Source organism: Echinops telfairi, unplaced genomic scaffold, assembly GCF_000313985.2.
Source record: "Echinops telfairi isolate 266 unplaced genomic scaffold, ASM31398v2 ScPeMD7_7420;HRSCAF=8458, whole genome shotgun sequence".
Taxonomy (NCBI): Eukaryota; Metazoa; Chordata; class Mammalia; order Afrosoricida; family Tenrecidae; genus Echinops; species Echinops telfairi.
In genome coordinates, this window is record NW_022111320.1 from 27,803,530 (window position 1) to 27,826,247 (window position 22,718).

The following is a 22,718-nucleotide window of genomic DNA, read 5'->3' on the forward strand; positions in this document are numbered from 1 at the left end:
GACAGCAATAAACCAATCAGCACACTTGCCAACAACAAAACGAAACTAAACAAAAACAAACTAGAGGCAGGAAAACAAAACCCCATAGAAATAAAAAAGTAAAACGTTGTCAAGCATCCCTGGGGGTATAAGGTGATTTCAGTTATAATGTCATCGATTTTTCCAATGACCGAGCACTCCAGACAGTGGGGTGCGAAGAGTCTATGTGAGTGCAGTTCCACGTGAGCTGCAACCTATGAGTTGTTGCTCTACACAGTTCCATCTTCCATTCCATTGAGCTCTGTTTACCCACCTGTTGGGATTGGTGCCAGGGGAAACTTCCTGGATCAATTCTTCCACATGCAGATCCCCACCCAACAGATCAAAGTTTGTCATATCACTGCGAGGGAGGCATTGAGGTAACAATATATAGTAATTCTGGGTCTGTTTTCCTTGGACACCCACTAGCCCCAGTGTGGCCACACTCTACTTCCTCTCCCATCCGAGTACCCCAGTCCTCAGTCCAAGGTGCAGGCAACCTCAAGACAGTGCTTAGTTCATTCAGCTGGGCCGCTATGCTAAGTCCTTCCTTCTGGTATAGCACTTGATGCTGTCTGAATACTTTACTAAGCATCATGTCTTTGTCCAGGACTGGTCTCGCCTAACAAAATAGCCAAAGAATGAGAGACAAGTCTCACAATCTTGCTTCTAAGGAGCACTCTGGCTATAATTTTTCCAAGATAGATCTGTTTATTTCTTTCAGCAGTGCATGGTACTTTCAATATTCTTTGCCAGCACCATAATTAAACTCTTCTTTGATTTTCCTTATTCAATGTCCAATTTTCACATGCGTAGGAGGCGGTTAGAAATTCCTTGGCTTGGGTTAGGTAAGTACACCTTAGTCCTTGCATTAAGATCTTAGATTTTCAATAATGTAAAACGGTCTTGCACAGCCGATCTACCTAATACAACACATTCTTTGACCTCTCGATTGCAGCTTCCATAAGCATTAAGTATGGATCCAAGTGTGGTGAAATCCCAAACAACTTCATTTTCTTCTCCATTTATCATGATGTTTGTTACCGATTGGCCCATGTGTGAGGATTTTGGTCATCTTCACATTGAGTTGTTTTCCATTCTGAAGGCTGCAGTCCCCGATCTTCACCAGCAAGTGCCTCAAGTCTCACTTTCAGCAAGCCAGGGTGTGCTGTCTCCAGATCACAGGTTGTTAATCAGCCTTCCTTCGACCCTGATGCCACATGCTTCTTCATATAATCCAGCTTCTCTGCTGATTTTCTCAGCATACAGATTGAGTAATTATGGTGAGAGTTTAAAACCCCGATGCACACCTTTCCTGATTTTAAACCATGCAGTATTCCATTGCTCTGTTCTCATAAGTGCATCTTGATCCATGTCCAAGTTCCTCATGCTCATAGTGAAATGTTCTGGAATTCCTATTCTTCTCACAGTTACTCATAGTTTATTATGATCCACACTCAAATGCCTTAGCATAGTCAACAAAACACAAGTAACATCTTCATTTCAATTATGTGATTATATTCTTTAAACAAAAGGAGAGCTGTATGATAACATATTGGTTAAATTGCAGCAATGCATAATAACATTAAAATACTTTTGCAAGATGTACCTTTTGCTAATTTGGTGATGACATAATCAAAATTAATATTCATCAGATATTTGTGGCCAAAAGATATTATAGCTTTTTTTAAAAAACCTATTTTCACTCACAGTTGAACAAAGAGCACTTTTTATTAATTTATATTTTAAGTTTCTTTCACATAAAGCAATGCCAACCATAAAAAAAATCTTCAACATAGGATACATTTTACAGACATTCCTAAAATTGCAGTTTAGAATTACTGCAAGAAAACACAACTTCCCATTTCTTCTTTCCTCAAGATTGATTCTAGAAGCTTTCCATTTTATCACATTTGAAGAATTTCAGCACAATCATAAGTATTCATACAGATGACAAAATTAGTCACAACTCTTCTGTTGCTCGTCTTTTCAAACACTGTTCTCTATCATTTATTAGCAAGTTGTTATTGGAACACAAGAACATTTCTTTCTACTTCTGGGGTTAGAAATAGGAATGCAGCATGACATGCAAAGGCTTTTCAACTATTACAAATATACTTTCAAATTGAATTTATAGAATTGAGTGTCTGTGTTTGGGGTGAGACTATCTAACTGGGAGTTTTCTAAGTTAATTTTTATGTGGAGTACAATATTTATTAAAGGACTCAATAAAATACACTAATTTGCTACTTGTCTGTCTAACTCGCTGTCATTGAGTCCATTCTGACTCAGAGAGACCCTTTAGGACCGGCAGAACTGCCCTATGGGTTTTCCTGAGACTGTACCTTTACAAGGGTAGGAAGCCTATAACTGAAATGCAATGATAACCAAAGCAAGTGTTTAGAACTTAAACTGACAAACTATCTTAAAGAGAAGAGTAATTCCATATCATTAACCCTAACCACTTACTAGTGCATGTTACTCACAAAATGGAGACCCTACTCAGTCTTATTATTATTTTGGCATTTTCTGCAGAGAGCATGTCTTTTTGTTTGTTTGTTTGGCTACACCTGAGGCTGGCCACTCTCACCCCCAACCCTTGGTTCTCCACTGCCCTTGGAAAAATCTTTCAGATGATTGGGGCTAAATCGTGTCTGATGTAGGCACTGGGAATTTAGCCTTGCAAGTTAATAATAATATTAGTAACAATAAACTTGTAATGCTCTTAGGAAACTCTGAAGTTTGTTAGGAGAGACCTGGAGCTTATTCTGGTAAAGAATACTGCCCACACATGCTGCCCTCTGGAATACTCACCTGCTTGTATCTAGAATGGGGAAATCACCCCATTTTCTCCGCGTTATCGGCGCTTGACTCACCATCTTCTGCTAATATCTCGTGTGACAGAGGTTGCATCCACTGTTGACTCACAAGCCAAGGACTGCATTACTTAATCATGTCTCATCCTCCAGAGAAAAAAAAGTGGATGTTGTATTACATCAGGAGACAGAGCCATATGCCTCCAGAGGCCAGGCAGGTAGTAACTGTGGGGGAAGGGCTAACAAGAGGGAGAAGTGGACACTTTCTATGCAAAGGGGCAACAGCTACTCCATTCTTCCCAGTTACTGCCCAATGCTTGTGCAGTTTCCAAAATGCCTTTCTTTTCCTTCCCCTGCCCCCCACCCTCCCATCCCCAGAAAGATCAATAGTCATTATTATCTTTTAAAATGTTAAATCTCATGTTTGTAAACGTTGGCCACCAATCAAAAAACTTATTACTTCTATGAATTAAACGCAAGTGTACAGGCCGGATGATGGTCTCTGAGTGTGGTGACTTCTCTTATCCTTAGACTTCCTTATAAGTCTACCTAGCTAGAAAAGGGAATTGATTGCCTTTCTTGGGTGGGATTTTGTGGGGGGGGGAAGTCTGGTTTGATGCCAAGCTCACCATCTGATCTTTCATTAACCAAGAGCTGCACTGTTTTGTGCACTCCATCTAGATCCTTCCTCGAAGGCACCAAGAAAGGGGCCGGAGGGTTCTTGTAATCAATGGTTTCTATTTTATATCATGACTTTGAGACCCACTGGAATTAGATGGACCACCCTAAGATGCAAATGGATACTCCCAACTGGAGAGACAAAAAGGAAGCATAGAATCTTTGCATGCAAATAAGCCTCCTTTATTTTATGATGCACTACAAAGTCATACTATGTTTATTCTTTGCTTGTTTCTGATATACTATCTTTGTGTGTTTATAACATTTCTAGTATGCTTCTGATATACTATCTTTGCGTGTGTATAACATTTTATTTGATCAAGTAATTACTAGAGATTTTTATTTTTTGTTTTTACCTGCCACTTATTGAAACTCACCTGTCAGGTCTTCTCTTAGTGCCTTGGTATTTTTCTAAAATATATAAACTATTCTTTCAAGGGAACTCTACAAAGACTTTTTAGAAAGAAACAAGAGATGAACAGTGCTTGAAATGAAGGAGGAAATAGAAATTATGGACCAAGAGATGGTAAATATAAGGGACATAAAGCCTCATCAGAATGATGTTCAGTTTAGTCAAAAAATCAAAACAATTTCACTTGATTATCCTGCTGCATTCTCATGCACCTCCATCTGCTATAGAAACCCCTGATTGATTATCACTGTGCATTATTTTTACCTTGTTTTGTTCCATTTTTACACAGTAATGGGAGAAGACTTCTATTCAACTGTAATTCCAGCGAAATTATAAGAACAAATTGAAAGTCAGCGTAGAAGAATTTTCTCATCCTCAATTATTAATGTTGTAAAGGCTATTTTTAAAGCACTGCTTGTTCCGGTCACTTGAAGTAGAAAAGAGACAATACTCAATTATAGATTACAGCTTTGCTGAAGAGGGGTGAAAACAATCTTATAAACAAACATTTGTGTGTGTGTGGGCCCAAGCCTTAACTCAGCATAGACAATCAATACGTCTAGAAACTAAACCAAAGCATCTAATTAAACTGCATTTTATCCTCTAGTATTGTGATAGATACAACAAAACGATAATTTTCTGAGCACCTTTCTGTTTATTTTCTAGGAACACTTGCATTAATGGCGAGGGTGATTATTAGTGCAAAGGAGTGTCTCTGGATGCTTTGCAACCCAGGAACAACGTTGAAAGTCTCCATGCTTGAAATTTAATCTGTCTTGCACTGCTGTGATCTCCTAAAAGAATACCTGAATGTCAAACATTTACACACCACTTCTGGCATTTGTCTGGGCTTGCCTGGTTTTGTTCAACTTTTGAAAAGAGAAAAACTTGCATTGGGCATTTAGAACAATTATTCTAAAATATTGCTTTATTGATGAAAGGAACAAAGCATTCTTGGCAGGACCAGGAAGTGATTTATAGAGAATACTTCCAGTGACTATTTTACCCTTTCCTTTGCATAGCTAGACACAGGGCTAGAAAAAGCGAGAATGGAATTTCAGAATCTCAGAATATCAAGGCCAAGAGTCAAACACAGGATTTAGGAAGCAGGGGGAAAATGTTATTAGCCCAACTAGGATTAGTCATGCTTGCCAGGTAATCATTGCTCTTATCTCCAATGATTAAAACAAGTGTATTTTTAGGGAAGTATTGCTTATAAGTAACCAACTGTGGATTTTGTCTAAAATGTGGCTATTTGTGTCCAACCCCAAATATGTGAGTCAGAACATCTAAGGTTTGGTCTGGAGTACAAACTAGGAGACTAAGTATTAAACAACGTGGCTAGTGGATCTTGATGCAGGTCACACCTTGGGAACTGCATTCTGCAGCTGCAACAAATTACCTGCAGGTATCAGACCTTTCTCTAGCAGCTAAATGCCTTTTTCAAAATGTTGAAAGAGAACAAAAACTGAGCTGTTCTGACAAAAGCAGGTGGTCATCCTAAAAACCTGAGCACTTGGCCTGTATTTCATCCTCAGCAGGAACCCAGAATGTATCCCAGTGCACGGCTCTCCCTTAACCTTGATTAAAGGAAAACTTGGTTTTCTTTTTCCTTAGCAAGAACTTAAAAGTTAATGTGAAATTCTTATGAGCGCCTGCTAAACCTTCTGGGGAACCTGTTTCTAATCAAGACCAATCGTTAACTTAGCAAGCAACCAGCTGTGCAAGGGCAGCCCCAGTTGGACTGCTTATAGCCCAGGCCATAACCATTGTTAAACATTTTATATCGCTCATGTTTATGACTGGGTTCTTGTGTCAGGCAGCAAAATTTGGCTTCTTAACTACCATTACCAACTCCAGTTTTCCTTGCTTGGTTGCTAGCTTGCCTTCCATGAAAATGGATGAAATAAATGTTGGCTTTCCTAGCTTCCCTTGCAGGCAAAAATGGGCATGCCATGCAGTTTTAAGCAAAGAGATACAGAAGAAGACTCTTAAGGTACCTCTAAGAAAGAATTTTCCTCTATGGTAATTGCTGAAGGTTTTCCAAGGAGATCTGTCCTGCCAGCCTGTAGTCTCCCCTTCCTTTCTTCCTTCAGATGCAGTTAAGGGAGAAAGTGATGCTGGGGTGGTAGCAGCTCTGCTGGGGCACAGGCCAGGAGCATGATGGATACACCAGTTCTGTGCCCTGTCATACTGTAGTCGATGAATGAACATTGGAAGGGTCTGCTTCCAGATTTCTTGTTAAATAAAAATAAGGTATGTCAGGGAAGGCAACAGACATTAATTAAGAGGGAAGTGAGTGAAAATGATAGAGGAAGAAGACATTGTGAGGTTTGCAAGAGAGGCAATAGAGGTAAATGCTGACATATAAGGAGGTAACCCTCCTCCCACCAAAAAAACAACAACACCCAACCTGGAATTGCCTGAGCAGAGCAGAGTTTTCATTGCACGCATTTTCCCCCACAGGCGAGCATCCAGCAATGCACTCTGAGTTAGTGCACCCAGTGGCATCACCTGGGAAGGTTCTCTCCAGTTACATTGACTTTTTTTGTGAAATTTTTTTGGTTTTGCTTGAACCTTGTTTTTGTGATAGCTGACTTATGAGAACAGCATGAGCTATGGAATTTTTTTTCCTGCTTGGGAAAAATACTGCAGAAACTGTTGTGATGTTGAATAGAGCTCACAAGGACAGCACTTGGGGGAAAACTCAAGTGTACGAGTGGTTTCTTCATTTCACAAAAGGTAAAATGTTGATTGATGACAAACCTCATTCTGGATGTCTGTCAACTTCCCAAACAGACAGAAAGAGCGTTCGGAATTCATTCCACCAAGCTTTCTATTTAGAGGTTCTGAAGATAGCATAACAGGATGCAATAGAAAAAGGTCCTATCTGCGGCAGACTGGACACTAGTTTTGCCACCATGACAGTGCACTTGCTCACACAGCCATCTCAGCATGACAGTTTATGGCAAAAAACAGCACACCCCTCTTGACTCACACACCTTACTCACCTGACCTTGCTCTGTGCAACTTCTTTTTGTTTCTGTGAATGAAAAGGGACATGAAAGGATGGAGATTTGATGATATAGATGAGGTGAAGAAAAAAACACAGGAAGTGCTGTCAGCCATCCAAACAGATGAGTTTGAAAAATGTTTCCAAGAATGGAATCACAGATTTGGCAAATGTATTAAGTATAATGAAGAGTACTTTGAGGGTGATAAGGTTGTTTGTGAAAAAATTTAAATGCATGGCTTTGAAAAAAAAATTCTGGTTTTTTTTTGGGGGGAGAGCCTCTTGTATACACAATCCCATAACAACTGTGATCCATGGATGCATGGATAGATATGCAGGGTGAACAGATGTGAGAGGGAGGGTGCTAGTGTCCCCTTGAATATATATTTGATTGAGGATATTTTAGATGTACACTTAACCTTAATGCAAATATATCCATCATGGAGCATACAGGGCACAAAATTATGAAACCTTCTTAGACATAATCAAATACCTTGACGGCATGAGTTGCTAGGCCAGTGGCTCAGGAGCACAGTTTTGGGAGACACTAAGGTCAACGGGCATAACATCTTTCCCAAAGACTATGTTCCACATTCTACTTTGGTGAGTCTCAGTTGGGGTTTTGAAAGCTCCTGAACAGCTTTCTGGGGTGCACCTATGCTCACTCCCCATCCGGAGGAAAGACGACTGATGAACATCAAAAGACACATGATCCGAATTAGTCTAATAGACTAATGTACAATGTGAACATCAGTTTCCACAACCCAAAGACTCCAAGAACTAGGAAGTACTTGGCTACCACCAGCAGCTACTCTGAGAATAAACAACTGAACAAGGTCCTGGGGAGAATTCAAGGAGATGTAGAACAAAACTGAAAAGAAGGAAATAAACCAGACTCGCTGGCCAGATGGAGACTGGCTTTCCTTGCCCTTCAGGTCTGGAACTGAATTCACCTCTGTGACTAAATTTTAAGCAATAGACAGATCTAATAGGAGAACAATTACACTAGTGTGACACACAAACTTTAGAATCATCTCCCATTTAAGGTGAAAAAAAAGGAGCAACATTTACCAAAGTCCTAAGTGCAGAAAGGTTAGGAAGGAAGAGGGAGAGGATGCAGGAAACACAGGAAGGAACGGGGGTAAATGAGGGCACATTGAGGTGGTTGCAGTAAATGAGATGAGACAAAATATGTACAAATTGTTGAAATCCACGGCTCTGATGTATCAGCCTTCCTCCAGTTTACAATAAAAAGTGGAAGAATATAAAGTGAAGAAACAATTCTCATGGAATCTAGGTTTTATGGACCCACTGAGGCTGTGTGAATATGCCTAATTATTGCCCTGAGATATCCTTTAAACTTTAAGCCCTAAATAGTCCCTAAAGTCTTCTTAAAACAAGTGTCACTGAGTTGTTAAGGAATGCTTGTTCTGAGCATTGTGCTCCTTTAACTGAACGTCTACATCGAATTGAAGTGGTACCGGCCACTTGAAAGATTAGATAGGGATCTTCGGGAGCAGTTCTTTGACATGAATATGGAAGAGCCGTTTTAGAAAGAAAGATAAGAATTGCTGTGGATTTGAAGAGCTGAAAGCATGTCATTGAATCGCACATGTGTAAACTGTTGAATTAGTGTGCATTCTGTTGGGTGTATGTTCCATCACATCAACAAAATAAAATATTTTGTATCCTTGAATTTTAGGTCCTCTTAGCTTGGTATTTTTGTTACTTTTACCTAACAACATTCTAACTGGTGTCTAAAACAATTTTCTTCTTCTCTGTCTTAGTGGAATAAACTTCTCTTTTCTTTCAGCAGTGTTCTCGAGTTGAAACAGGAGCCCGGAGTCATAGCGGATGACTTCGTGGGCTGCTGACGGCAGAGTCAGCAGTTTGCACGACCTAGCCGCTCCAGAGTTGAAAGATGAGGTTTTCCGCTCTGGCAACGATTTAAATCCTTCAAAATCCAAAGGGGGAAATCCACTCTTTCCGAGAAGGTCTCTATGACTCAGAACGGACTCAATGGCAGTGGGGGAGAGATAGAGGTTAAAATGATTTTTAGTTATGTTCCCCTTGGTGTAACGTATATACACGTTGGTATATATATACCCCTTGGTATAATATATATATATATATGGCTCCAAAAAGTTCCTGGAAAAAAATCCGTTATATTTTAAATCCATATATCCATGAACTTTTTGAAGCATCTCATATACCCTGCCTTTATCCAAAATGGATTTCACAAAATAGATATATGGTAGTTTCACAAATTACATAACAGTTTAATAAAAAGTATCCAGGAGAATCAAATACAGAAACAAGGGTTTGGATATAAAGTAGTCTGGTGGGCGATGGGTAGAATAGAAAAATGCACAGCTGAGATCCTAAACAAGGGGGCTTCAAAATGTTAGAGGGGAAATGGAATTTTAAAAAGTTGAGTAATTTTCCATGAACTTTCTGAAGCCCCCTCATATGGTAGGGTCATACATTTGTTTTAAAGCCAAGCAGGAATGATTCAAAATAAGACAATTGTGTAGAACAATTACAACTATTCACAGTCCAGCTGTCAGGAAGAATTTTTTTCTTAGGATCCTTGTAAATAGACTATTGTGTAGTGTAGGCAGACTGTTTTATAAGGCATCCTTTAACATTTGCCCAGGACTCTGTGGTCCTTCGTATAGCTAGCCCACACAGCCCACAATAAAGCAGAGAAAAACTCATCATCACCATGGGCGGTCAACTAAGAAGGATTCACTGAGCATATTGAGCTTGCCCTGATTTAGTTTGAAGGAACAGGTTCTAATTCTTTTGAAAGATGTTGTGATTGCAGTGTAAGTATTTAAAGCACACACTGAAGTCAAGCTGCCTGACTTTGAATCTTACCCTTGCCTCCTATTGCGTGAATGACCATGGATAAATTACATAAACTTTCTCTGCTCCATTTCCTCATTGGGATGATACTCAGAATATCTACCTTTGGGCGATTTCTGAGAAGTACTAGTGTTACATAGAACAGTAGCGCTTACATAATAAACCATATGTAAGGGTTTCCTGTTATTCCATTTAGAACCAGACTGACCATGGGCTCTCAACTATAACCTAGTACATGCATATTTTATGGTTCTGGTGTCTAGTTCTCATTAAAAATCACCCAGAATTTGGTGTCTTTGAACTACAAGCATCTTATTTTACCCCAGCATTTTGTGGATCAAGAATCTGAGCAGGACTCAGTCGGACTTATTATCTAATACTTGAGACCTTGACTGAGGTCAGTCAGTGGTACTCAGTAGGGAGCTGGTCTGATCTGAGGGGTCCATTCTGCCTTTATTCCCACCTGTGGTGCCTTGGTGGGGATGGCTGGAAGGTTGGGCTCAGTAGGGACTGTTGGGAAGAATGAGATCTGTCCCGATGGAATCCAGGGATTCAGACTCCTCCTTCAGCAGTGAAGTATCTCATTTCCTTACAATCTAGTCTCAGAGGTTCCAGAATATTATTTCCACTTCACACTATTTTTTGAACAAGACAAAAAGGTCAACCCAGATGCATGGAGATGAGAAGTAGACTATCTCAACAGAAAGAAAGAAAAGAACTTGCAGCCCCATTCACGCTATGTCATCAAGTGTATATATCCTCCTGCTTCAACCCGAGATACGAAACACTCAACGTGTTCTTGCACATATCAGAGGGCACATTCTTTCTCCACGAACACAAGTGGTGCTGGGTAAAACTACTCAGTATAAATATGCTCATGGCTCCAACAACATTTTTAGGACAAAATATCCTTGCAGAATTTCTACTGCAGAATATAATGAACTATTGGTTATTCAGTATTGTAAAAGTCTCAATAAAATCTATTATGTCATATGAAACATGTGCAGGTATTTTGCTTATTTGTTTCATTTAAAATTGGCTATGTGTATCTTCTCTCTTATGTGACTGGGTCATGAGCGTATTCCCACCTTCCAGGGTTAGTAATGCTGTGCTCAGTAGCTATGACTCACATCAAGAAATGTGATCCTGTCAGCAGTGATCACAGCTCATTACCCAAACTGCAGGACTCATGGGTGTGTCAATTTTCAACTTAGAAGTTGTAATGAAAAGTTAGATATTTACATTGATTAGATATCAATAATATTGATATCTGGGTTAGATATTGATAATAAAATATTAAAATGGAACCCTCGCAAACACCTACAAGTGGATGGGACCATGGTGGAGACAGAAGAAAAGATGGATTTCACATGTGCAATAAGCACAAGGAGAGAGTTTTTAGAACACACCTGCTCTCATATTACCTTTTACCTGGTGGAAGTCTCGTAGCAGAAGCTGCCAGATTAAATTTGGCTATCTGCCTATCCTGCATGCGTAATATTGTGGTTAAGTGTTGTCATTTTCTGTTTGTTATGCTTTTATTGTGAATTTGAAATTCTTTGCATAAAACATTGACTCCACTCTGATCCATAGTCCCTACCACATCTTACTGTAATACACAGATCTTTTCAATTAATGTATGCGTTTGATGTGTTCCTGAAAGTTCAACAGGCCTTATTAGCTCTATGGCTTTTTCTGCTTCTTAATTTGACATTTCTTGAGCTCAACGATAACCTCTAACATGAAAAGAATTGACTACATTTGAAAAAAATGGTGTTATCCTTAGCTATTGAAGATAGATCCTAAATTAGGGACCAAAGGGAAGAGTGGGGTAAAGGCAGAGAGTAATAATGCTGCACCACTGGTTGGTGGAGGGAGTGGTACTTCACAATGGTTTCACTCTGATTTCTTTTGCTAGCCATCTCATAGTTTGACCACGAAAATTTCATTTCGGTATTAAGCAGATTGACTCAGATTTCCACATTGCTTTTTTCTGGTCTTATAACCAACATTGTACTGAAAAATCTAGTCTCAACAATTGTGGAAAATGGACTGCTTTAAAAAAATGTGTTCAATAGGGGAAATAGTTTCCCTTAATGCTAACCTATCATGGGCCTAGATCCATTCTTAGGATGTGAATATCCTGTTGCTGATAATATTTCCAATGAATGCAATAGACTCATCAGTGACAAATGGTTGTAGGGAGGATAAATCTTACATAACCCATTAGAATATTGTGAGATACACAATTAAGGTTGCCTGTATTAGTCACTAAATGAACACATCAAACCAAACTTAATCTTGTTTTGACAAAGCAAATGCATTCAAGCAAAGCACACTTAGTAATTGATCCTATTTTCTTATATTTGTATTTTATGGAAGATCTACTTTTTTCCTTTATAGATTTGGTATTGGCTATATATAGCATTATAGCCATTTCCCTTCATTCTAGATACTCTACAAACTTTCATTTTAGACAGCAAGATGCAAGGTTCTAAAGTAAGAAAAAATGCTGGAGTTCATTCAGGCAGTTCCAGACTTGCACTGTAAGTAATGGTTAGCCCTCTAGTTAAGGGATCACCCTTAAATTCACCCTCTTGCTCTACCATGATGAAATCTGAGATCCTCTGCCTTTTCCATTTTTCTGTGCTTCTTGCCTTTTGGTCCGGTGTCAAGAAAGTATTCTCATTCGAACAATAACAACAAAACCCCTTTGTTCTCTTATTGGCCTCTTGGGTGATTTTAGTGGAATTGAATTTAGACATACATTTTTTTTTTGTTTCTTGAAACCATGAATTGCACCTCTCAATGGGGACATTATAGCACGATAGCATGAGATAAATCAAACGGTATGTCATCTGTTTGGGGCATTTCTAAAGAACAATCGGAATGAATGTATTGGGAGGAAGGATGGGGGTGGATGGAATCGATTCAAACCTTAAAGATCATGGGAAGCTCCTTATCCTTAAAATAGCTACCCTTTGTACCAGGTAATGCTGGTTGCCTACCACAAATCCATTTCCCCTTCTTCCTTCTTAGCAGGATTCCTGATTTCTGTTCAGAGCGGCAACGCATGTAGTTCAAAAGACCTCCTGGCGTTCCTTTGTGCTAACAGAACTGTCCTGTGCCTTGATTGTGGTGGCAGCTCTATGAATCTATACAGGGAATAAAATGTCACAGCACTCAAGACCCATAAATTTAAACCAACAAACAAAAGCAACCCTGGAAGCTGAGTGCATGGAAAAGCTGATTCCACCTTGAATGAGATCCGTAGTGTAGCTCAAGGGTTCGCAAACTTTTGAGATGGAAGAGTCAATTTAAGCCAACAATTTAAAAATTATTTGAGAGCCATAAGACATATTTTTGCAAACATGAGATCATCATTATCTAAATAATATCCTTTATCTTTTTTTCGATTTTACTTCAGAGCCACAGGTGTGAACAAATAGTTAACTGTGGCTCAAGAGCCTTGCTGACCCCTGGTCTAATTAATTGTATTCAGCAAGTGTCAGTGTCTTAGTTTTGATAATACACAATAGTTCTATCAGGTGTTGCTATTAGACAAGCAAGGCGATGGCTATAATGAGACTTCTCTGTAAAAATTTCCCCTCAACCTCTTGTGAGTCTTCATTTCAAAATGAAGACCAAAAAATAATGATAGTGACCCCTTCAGTAAATATATATAAATATGTTTCATTTCTTTGTAGTGAAGAATGATCTCGGGTCCCATTTGTGACCAAGGAGCTATAACAGAATTACATCTTCAAACCTTGAGGGCAGATTATTGCATACACTCTGACAAGTCATCGTTTCACCCCGTTTCTTGTGTGGAACACAAGGGTGGCACCAAAGGTACAGCTGCTTTCTTGCAAGCATAAAGTTGACGATCTCCTAGCAAGTTTCAGAAGTAGAAAAATAGAATAAATCTGTCTCCTTGGCTAGAATAACCCAGGACAGTCTACTTTAGATTTTTTATTAGGAGAAGGAGTCCCGGCGATGCTTTGGGCTGCTGATCAATAAGGTTAGCAGTTCGAAAACAACTGCGACTCTAAGGGAGAAAGCTGAGGCGTCCTACTCCCATAAGAAAGGACAGCCTTGGACAGCCACAGGGCCAGTTCAACTCTGTCCTGTGGGGTTTCTATGAGTCAGAACTGACCTGAAGGCAGTGAGAAAATCACCCCTTGAAATGTTTCAGACTATACAGTAATTTAAAGTTCCTTGTGGCTCTGTCCAGTCTTATATAATACCTCTTTCATGTTTTCCAATATGATCTTCATAAACAAAGATTTGATGCTAAATGTCTTTGTGTTGCCACCTATGGAGAAGAATGAAGAGTGCCCTTGATGATCTTTAGGAGATTGGTGTTCTTGAAACAATTTGGTGACAAGCTTTGGTGTGATTTTGAACAAGGGGTTCTATTTTCTGTAAGAGGAGGAGATTGGATTTAACTCTGAAGGCAGTATTCAAAGGACCTACCAAACCAAGCCCAAGTTCTCATTCTTTAGTGCATGACTCTATTTCACTTCTGAGATTATGTCTTTACACTTCTTCAATCTCTGGTTATGTGGTCCAAGAAAGGACTACACCAGCAAATGGATCTTGAGATTCGCCCCTCCATATGCATAGCCTGGCATAACACTGTAATGTCAGTAGCTTTCCCAATGAACTTACCCTTAGGGTATAAGAGATATTGCTACAGAATGTTGAAACATATGCCTGATACATATGCCTAATAATGAATATGTTTCCACATTCTTTCCCTCCTGTTGCCCTGTTTCTTTTAACCCCTTTCTTCCCCAGAAAATATCCTACCTTAGCAAGCAAGTATCATTTTAACCAGACATGCCCTGGCTGTGTGGTGGCATAGGAGTTGGGCTACTAACCTCAGGGTCAGAAGTTCAAAACCAGCAGCTGCTGTGTGGGAGAAAGATGAGACTTTCTGCTCCCATAAGATTTACATACTCAGAAACCCACAGAGGCATTTCTACTTTGTCCTATAGGGTTGCTATATGTGGGATTCGATTTGATGCCTGTGAGTTTGAGTTTACCCTGTTAATCATGTACAGAACAAAGACATTTTGCCAAGGATCAAAACATTTCTGTCAAGAAAACATGATGGAAGCACACCTGGACCAGGGGAGGTTTTCAAGAATGAAAGAGGCCTTTGTTGTTAAGTGCCCTAGTAGGTTCTGACTCAGACCAGCCCTGTGTACAGCCGAACAAAGCCCTGCCGATCCTGTGCCATTCTCCCAATTGTTCTTATGTAGGTTTTTTTTTTTGCCTGGTGGCAGCCATTGTGTCACTCTCTCTTATTGAAGGTCTTCCTCTTTTCCACTGCCCTTCTACTTTATGAATCATGATGGCCTTTTCCAAGGATTAGTGTTTCTTCATAACCCGACCAAAGTACAAGAGACAGTCTCGTCATCCTGGTTTCTAAGGAGCATTCGGCTATACTTCTTTCAAGTATTTGTTTGTTTTTCGGTGAGTCATGGTGCTTTCAATATTCTTTGCCAGCACCATCATCCAAATGCATCAGTTCTTCTCTTTCTCCCTGGAGGTGGCTCCAGACTCACTCTCTGTCTGCTTTCATCTTCCTGTTGATGCGCCACTTCAAGCCATGCTGATGACAGCCAGACACTGGCAGATGCATCCACCACCACTGGATCTACAAGACTTTGCACCCACCAACCTGTGATTTTCCTATATTCTGCATGGTTGCATGTAGGTGCGTGGGTCTGAAGAGGGGTTATGGACTAGTACTGGATTTGTGGACTAGTCTTGAACTTATGGAATTGTTCTGGGCTGGGATGTTTTCCTGACATATAGCTACTTCTTGATATAAAACTCTCTCTTACATATAGATGAGTGTCTCTGAATCTGCTTCTCTAGTCCTGGGTGAAGTGGGAGAAAAACATGGTGCAGGATTCAAACTCATAAAATATTCTAGGTTTACTGCTAGGAAAGAGACAGGTTAGTGGCCCGACATTATGGCCCTTAGTCATCCTTCAGATCTGGAACTGAACTTACTCCCATTTAAGATCAAAGGGCAGCATTTACCCAAGGATGATGTTCAGAGGGTTAGGAGAGGAGGAGGAGGAGGCAGACAAGGAGGAGGAGGAGGAGGAAGAGGAGGAGGAGGAGGAGGAGGAGAAGAAGTAAGAGGAGGAGGAATACAAGGAAGAGGAGGGGAACAGAAACCAGAAATACAGGAAGGAAGTGGACTAAGTGATGATACATTAAGAGGATTCTAATACATGAGTTGAAACGAAATGTGTATGAATTGTTGAATATAAAACCGATTACCTGCTCTGTAAATATTTATCTATAAAAATTAGCAGCAGCAAATATGGTAAAGAAAGCTGATGGTGCCTGGCTATCAAAAGATATAGTATCTGGGGTCTTAAAAGCTTGAAGATAAACAAGCAGCCATCTAGCTGAGAAGCAACAAAGTCCAAATGGAAGAAACACACCAGTCTGTGTGATCACGAGGTGTCGAAGGGATCAGGGATCAGGCATCAAAGAACAAAAAATCATATCATTGTGAATGAGGGGAAGTGCAGAATGAGGACCCAAAGCCCATCTGTAGACAACTGGACATCTCCTTACAGAAGGGTCACGGGGAGGAGACGAGCCAGTCAGGGTTCAGTGTAGCAATGATGAAACATGCAACTTTCCTCTAGTTCTTTAATGCTTCCTCCCGCCACTATCATGTACCCATTTCCACCTTACAAATTTGGCTAGACCAGAGGATGTACATTTGTGCAGATAAGATCTGGAAACACAGGGAATCCAGGACAGATAAATGTCTCAGAACCAATAATGAGATTAGCGATAATAGGAGGGTAAGGGGAAGGTGGGGTAGAAAGGGGGAACTGATCACAATGATCTACATATAATCCCCTCCCTGGGGGACCAACAACAGCAAAGTGGGTGAAGGGAGACATAGGACAGTGCAAGACATGACAAAATAATAATAGTTTATAAATTATCAAGGGTTCGTGAGGGAAGGAGGTTGGGAGAGGGAGAGGGGGGTGGGATGAGGAGCTGATACCAAGGGCTAAAGTAGAAAGCAAATGTTTTGAGAATGATGATGGGAACAAATGTACAAATGTGCTTGACACAATGCATGGATGTATGGATTGTGATAAGAGTTGTGCAAGACCCCAATAAAATTATTAAAAACACATTAACAACAAAAATTTCTAGAAAGATGTCACAGAACAACTTTCGTAACACTGTAGAATTGAGGAGTCCATGTCATTTCCTGGCTAAGAATTATAGCTCTACTGCAAGGCATGTTCAAGGCATCCCTCAGGGATGTATTACATCTTCATCACCCCCACATTTTCCATCCTTATGGATAAATCCTTTCCTCTTCGGAGGGCTTACCTTGGTGACTTGGTCTGTGCTTCCTGCTTGCTTGATCAATCTAAATAAAATCTTCACTTTCACCTTGTCCATCTACATCTTTGTTTCTCAGCGAAGTCCAATGAGACATGGTTGGTAACAATAATGACCGGAACCGCCTATGGAGGAAACGTCAAATGTGTAAATGACATAATCTGAGAGAAGTGAAGTTGGGGAATAAAGAATGAGGACGTGGGCTTGGTTGGGTAGGTTCTCCCAATTCTGCCAAGCATATTATGTTCTTTATATGGTGTAGTATTATACATTGAGACTTTTGAGCTCTTATCTTATTAAACATTGAGACTTTGGGGTTCTTATCCTAATTCCTCATTTTGCAAGTTATGTGTGCTTAATCAAATTACATACCCCCCTCTTTCCTAAATATCAGAATGATCAACAGTATATCTCATTGGTTGATGTACAAGAGGATCAAAACATTAATACACACCAGTATGACCAATAGCCATTGCATTGATTTTGACTTTGAATGGACCCTTCTGTCTCAGAGCTGATTTTTCAGAAGTAAATTTTCAAACATTCCTTCTGAGTTTCCCTTGGGTGAATTCAATCCACTAACCATTTAGTTAGCAGCCAAACACACAATGTTTGGGTTGAGCAAATATTAATTCTCAGTACCTAGAAAATGTCTTGTCTATATTTTGTACTCACTATACATTAGCTAGCATTAATGTGAGAAGATTTTTGGTTTGGATTTTTTATCTCACTATGTAACACTTCGTGCTTTGGACTGTTATTTAAGGCAATGAAACTACCAGGTCAGTGAACTTGACCCCTAACCAAGCAGTAAATGTCTAGAAGGATTTAGGGCCAGACAAAAAAAAGTCAGAAAAAATGGGTGCAGCAGGAAGTATTTTATCTATCATCGATCTAGTCTATGTTTATGTTCCCCTGTGGATTGAACTCTAAATAAAAGTATATTTACTGTAAACAATGGCAGACTTCAAAATAGAGTTGTCTGATTTTACAGCTGAATTGCTATTTTTCTGTGAAAAAAACTTAAGCACATTTAAACCTGGAAGGAATTGTCCAATAAATATAATATTCCCTACATCTAAGTATAATTATCATAACCTCTTGATGAATCTTTCTTTCCCCTTTTCATTTTTACTTTCTTTCTACTCTACTAGATTGTTACGAAGAAAATTCCAGACATCATAACATTTAGTTGAATAAGTTCTGAAAAATGATTTGCCATTAATCTTTTTCTACTAAAGGATAACAAGCTTGGACTCACAGAATTATGACTATGAGCTACATAGCATCAGAAAATTAGAGGATAATTATTAGCTAGTGGGTGGTATATCAGCTTGTTAAAATACAAAGTGTGGGCTGTGATCATGATCAGGAGCTAAGAGGCTGCCACACAAGCTTCCCACAAGGCCTCAGGGCACTTCATTTTCCGCATGCAATAGTAGTAGTGAGAGCTTCAACAGCAGCACCCTTTAAAACCTTATGACAAAATCAATGCAATAAAGAAAAGAAAATTTACTTTATATCAATATATAGTTAAAGACCATCAACAATGCAATGTTTTACTATTTGAGGAAAGTAAGATCAGGGCAAGATGAATCCTCACTAGATGAAATGAGCACACAGATAGTTCATTACTGCTTGACGACTTGTAGTATATAATTGTTTTGAGCACCTTACGGCAGTTCCAGAGACAGAACGTAGGGTCAGTTGGCAAAGGAATCAAGGGGTGGATAGGAATAGAGCAGAACACAGCGGGGCGACCATGAACAATATGAAGGCAGACAAGAAGCCTCCAAGAATAAACAAGTAAACAACCGGCCAGAGTCCAAGGCTATCAGATTAAACACGTGACGTTGTACCCCTTATCGGACTAAACACCCACAACCACACCTGTGGTGGCCTCCCTGCCTCTGAAAAATTGTTCAAGAATCCAGCCAAGAGCCCAGAGGGGAGAGCTTCTGATGTCTGCAAGGGAGCAGAAGTCTCCCTCCCTCCCTTGCTCTTGCTGGTAAGTCTTGCTGTTGATGTATGTGAATGCCCACTGGGATACATTGGTTAAAAGACTGTTTGGCTCATAGAGTGTGTAATGCTCATGAAAGAATCTTTTGGGTGTTGTGGTTTCTACATCGTAAGACGTGGCCAAATCGGTAAAACAAATATAAGTTTTGTCATCCCGTTTATATAGTGACTGTAGCGGGATGAAAATATCCCCAAATCGCCCAATATCTTGTTGGGGTATGAAGTATTTACTACCAATTTGTTGTGGTACAGGTGTGGCTTTGTATCCTATAACATATTCTGACTGGTAAGCTGCCAACATTGATACCATACAATCATCCAGTTCACTGAATACGTTAGGGGCAGTAATGCCTATTTTTGATCTCGACGTTCTGAAGGTGTATACTTGGTTTGATAAAACAGTGAGTTTCTTAAGACCTGGTTAACTGCGGCTGTATTTCTTTACATCTAGTACTTAAGTCAAATCTATTAAATGCACTCTGCAAAAATCTTATTTTTATATCTTGGCCTTTAATTTCTTGTGTTATTATAGCGATTTGGGCTTGTATATTCTTTATTGATTTTGAGGCTTTGTCTGGATTGCGTGACACAGTTCCAGCAAGCTCATGAACGTGCATTCTCAATCTGTCAGTTTTATGCATCCCCCCTTAACTTATATTATGTCTGACTTTACTTCTTGTATTTCAACCTCTTGCCATACATCCCAGAGAAGTGAGGCACCAAGGAATAGTCTTAAAGGTTTTCTTAGAGTAGTAGTAACTATGGGTGGCATATCTGGTAGAAATACCGGCTCTAAAACTGTAAATATTTCACACTCATGTACTATAGTTCTAACATCAAACAAAGTCTTAGTAAAGGTTAACGACAAAAGGGTCTTTGGGCAGTGGTACAACGGAAGTGGTCGGCCATGTAGGCTGGTGCCTCACTAAGTTTTGGTTCAGGTCCAGTGTGTCCTATTGTCCAAACAGATTTATTATATTTGGTATGGAGATACACTGTTTCATTAAAACATCTTTTGCTTATGACGCATGGCTTGAGGCTGTGAGACATGACTTTCATGTTATAGGTAATCAACACACTTTAGTGGTATTGGGCAAGAGACTGTGGAAAGTCCCGTAACCGCATTTCTCTATTACATCATCATAAAATAAAAATGGTATATTACTCCCCCTCCCTCCCCTCCCCTCCCACCCTTGTGAATCTCTCATCAATTATATATTTTTATTGTTATTTTGTGTATTACACTGTCTGTGTCTCCCTTTACCCACATTTCTGTTATTTGTCCCCTCGGGGTGGGGGTGGGGTAGCTATATATCCAACCTTTGATGGGTTCCCCCAGATGTACCTTTCTTATGAAATTTAAGCCTGTGCTTGTGGGGCTGTTGTCGATTGCTCATTCTATTTATTTATTTTATCAATGTATTTTAGTTTAATGTTTTTTTTATCATTTTATTAGGGGCTCATAGAACTCTTATCGCAATCCATACATACATCAATTGTGTAAAGCACATTTGTACATTCATTGCCCTCATCACTCTCAAAACATTTGCTCTCCACTTAAGCCCCTGGCATCAACTCCTCATTTTACCCCCTCCCTCCCCACTCCCCCCTCCCTCATGAACCCTTGATAATTTATAAATTATTATTTTGTCATATGTTGCCCTGTCCGACGTCTCCCTTCACCTACTTTTCTGTTGTCCGTCCCCAGGGAGGGTCAAGTGCTCATTTTAAGGGATATGCGCTACCCTGGCACATAAAAACATACCATAAGTTAGGTTTAAGCTCTAGATCACATTCAAGTCTTGTTAAGTGGCTGGCATGTCATGTGTTGGCTGCTGTTATCACGGAATGATTTGATACGTTTTGTTCCTTGATACCTGGTATGTTATACTGAACAATGTAAAATTATCTATCTATATAAATTATCTCAATATATGTGAGTGTATATTTATATATATATAAAATCATGAAACCTTTGGTGTGACAGTCCAGTAACGGAATGTGGGATTGGTGGGTCCTGATCGTACGGTGGAGGTGGCATCCCTAGTTATCCTGGTCGTGAAAGCAGTTGTGTCCAGTGTATTCGCTGTCATAGCCACGGCGTTTCGGGCGAGCCGGAATATGATCCAATGCATCATCTTCGTCTGAGCTGGAGGAGAGGAGGATGGGTTCCAGGTAAGCAAATAATTCTTCCAGGTCTCCGTCTGTTTCTGGACTCGGGCATAGGTATGAACCGTCTTCCAGTTCGCGGAGTTCTGGTGTTTGTGGGTCAGATTTTGCTTCTGTTACTGCTTCCTCATTTTTGAAGCCTTCATTTGCAAGGTGATGAAGCAGGTGGCCCAGGTAATGCTTGAAACGAGAAGTCGTAGCTAGGGCCTGTATGGTGTGGATCGCCTGTGGTTTCTCCGGAGCCTGGGGGAGTGGCGTGCCATCCCTTGGCTGGTTTCCTACCCACAGATGAAGAGAACATCGAAAGGTCTGCTGGAAGTCGATCCTGGATCTTGCCAGTTGTAGGTTTCTTTCTCGGGGGTGGGAAGATGGCCCCAGACCAGCCTCTCACGGTGTCGATGAGACAGCTGGTAAGGAGAACGCAGCGCTGGCACATCGGTGGGCTAGGTCAGTCGGCGGTGTACAGATTCGTGCGTGGCACCCAGTTCAGCAGCGCGATCCAGAGGGGGCACGGCGAGGGCTGCCACAAAGCACGGAAAGCATTTTAGCCAACACCTAGCTGATGACTATCATGAGCCCCCACAGGGCTACAGGAAGTCAAATAGAAGGTGAGAGGGCCCAGGTAGTTAAAAAAATAGGTCACTTGATTTGCCGCATAGCGTTCACGGCCAGCGTTAGGATGTCTGGAAGCCAGATGGCCCTCGCTTTCCACTGGGAGGCAGGGGGGGGGGTGTCCCAGCAAGAGCGAGGGAGGGCGGGACAAGGGGCCCCATTGCAGCGGTCAGAAACTCTCCCCTCTGGGCTCATGGCTAGGTTTTAGACAATAGTGGGTGGTGGGTGTTCAGTCCAATAAGGGGTGCAACTTCACGTATTTAGTCCGATAGCTAGTTGTTTACTTCTTTATTCTTGGGGGTCTCTTATCTTTTGATTGCTCATGGTGACTCCATTGTGTAACTCGATTCCATAACTCAAAGGCCAAAGGTCTAACAACGAAGAGAGTGTGTGCTCATCTTCTATTTGGGGAGATGACACACAAAGAGTTAGTTTCACAGGCAATTTGATTTTTAAATTGAGCTTTTTAAGAATAAGTGTTGGTTTTGACAGGAAGATTAGGAGGAGAGTGGGTGAGGGCCGATGTAAAATACATTTACCACAATTGTAAGATATATACATGACTTAAACCAGAAATCAGTGACATTTGATATACTGACTCTGGACCACAGGCATTTTACAGCATGAAGAGCTGCCATGGGTAAGAATTAACTTGATGGAAGTGAGTGTGGAGGGTTTTTATGGCTGTTTGGCCGCAACCTGGAAGGCCAGT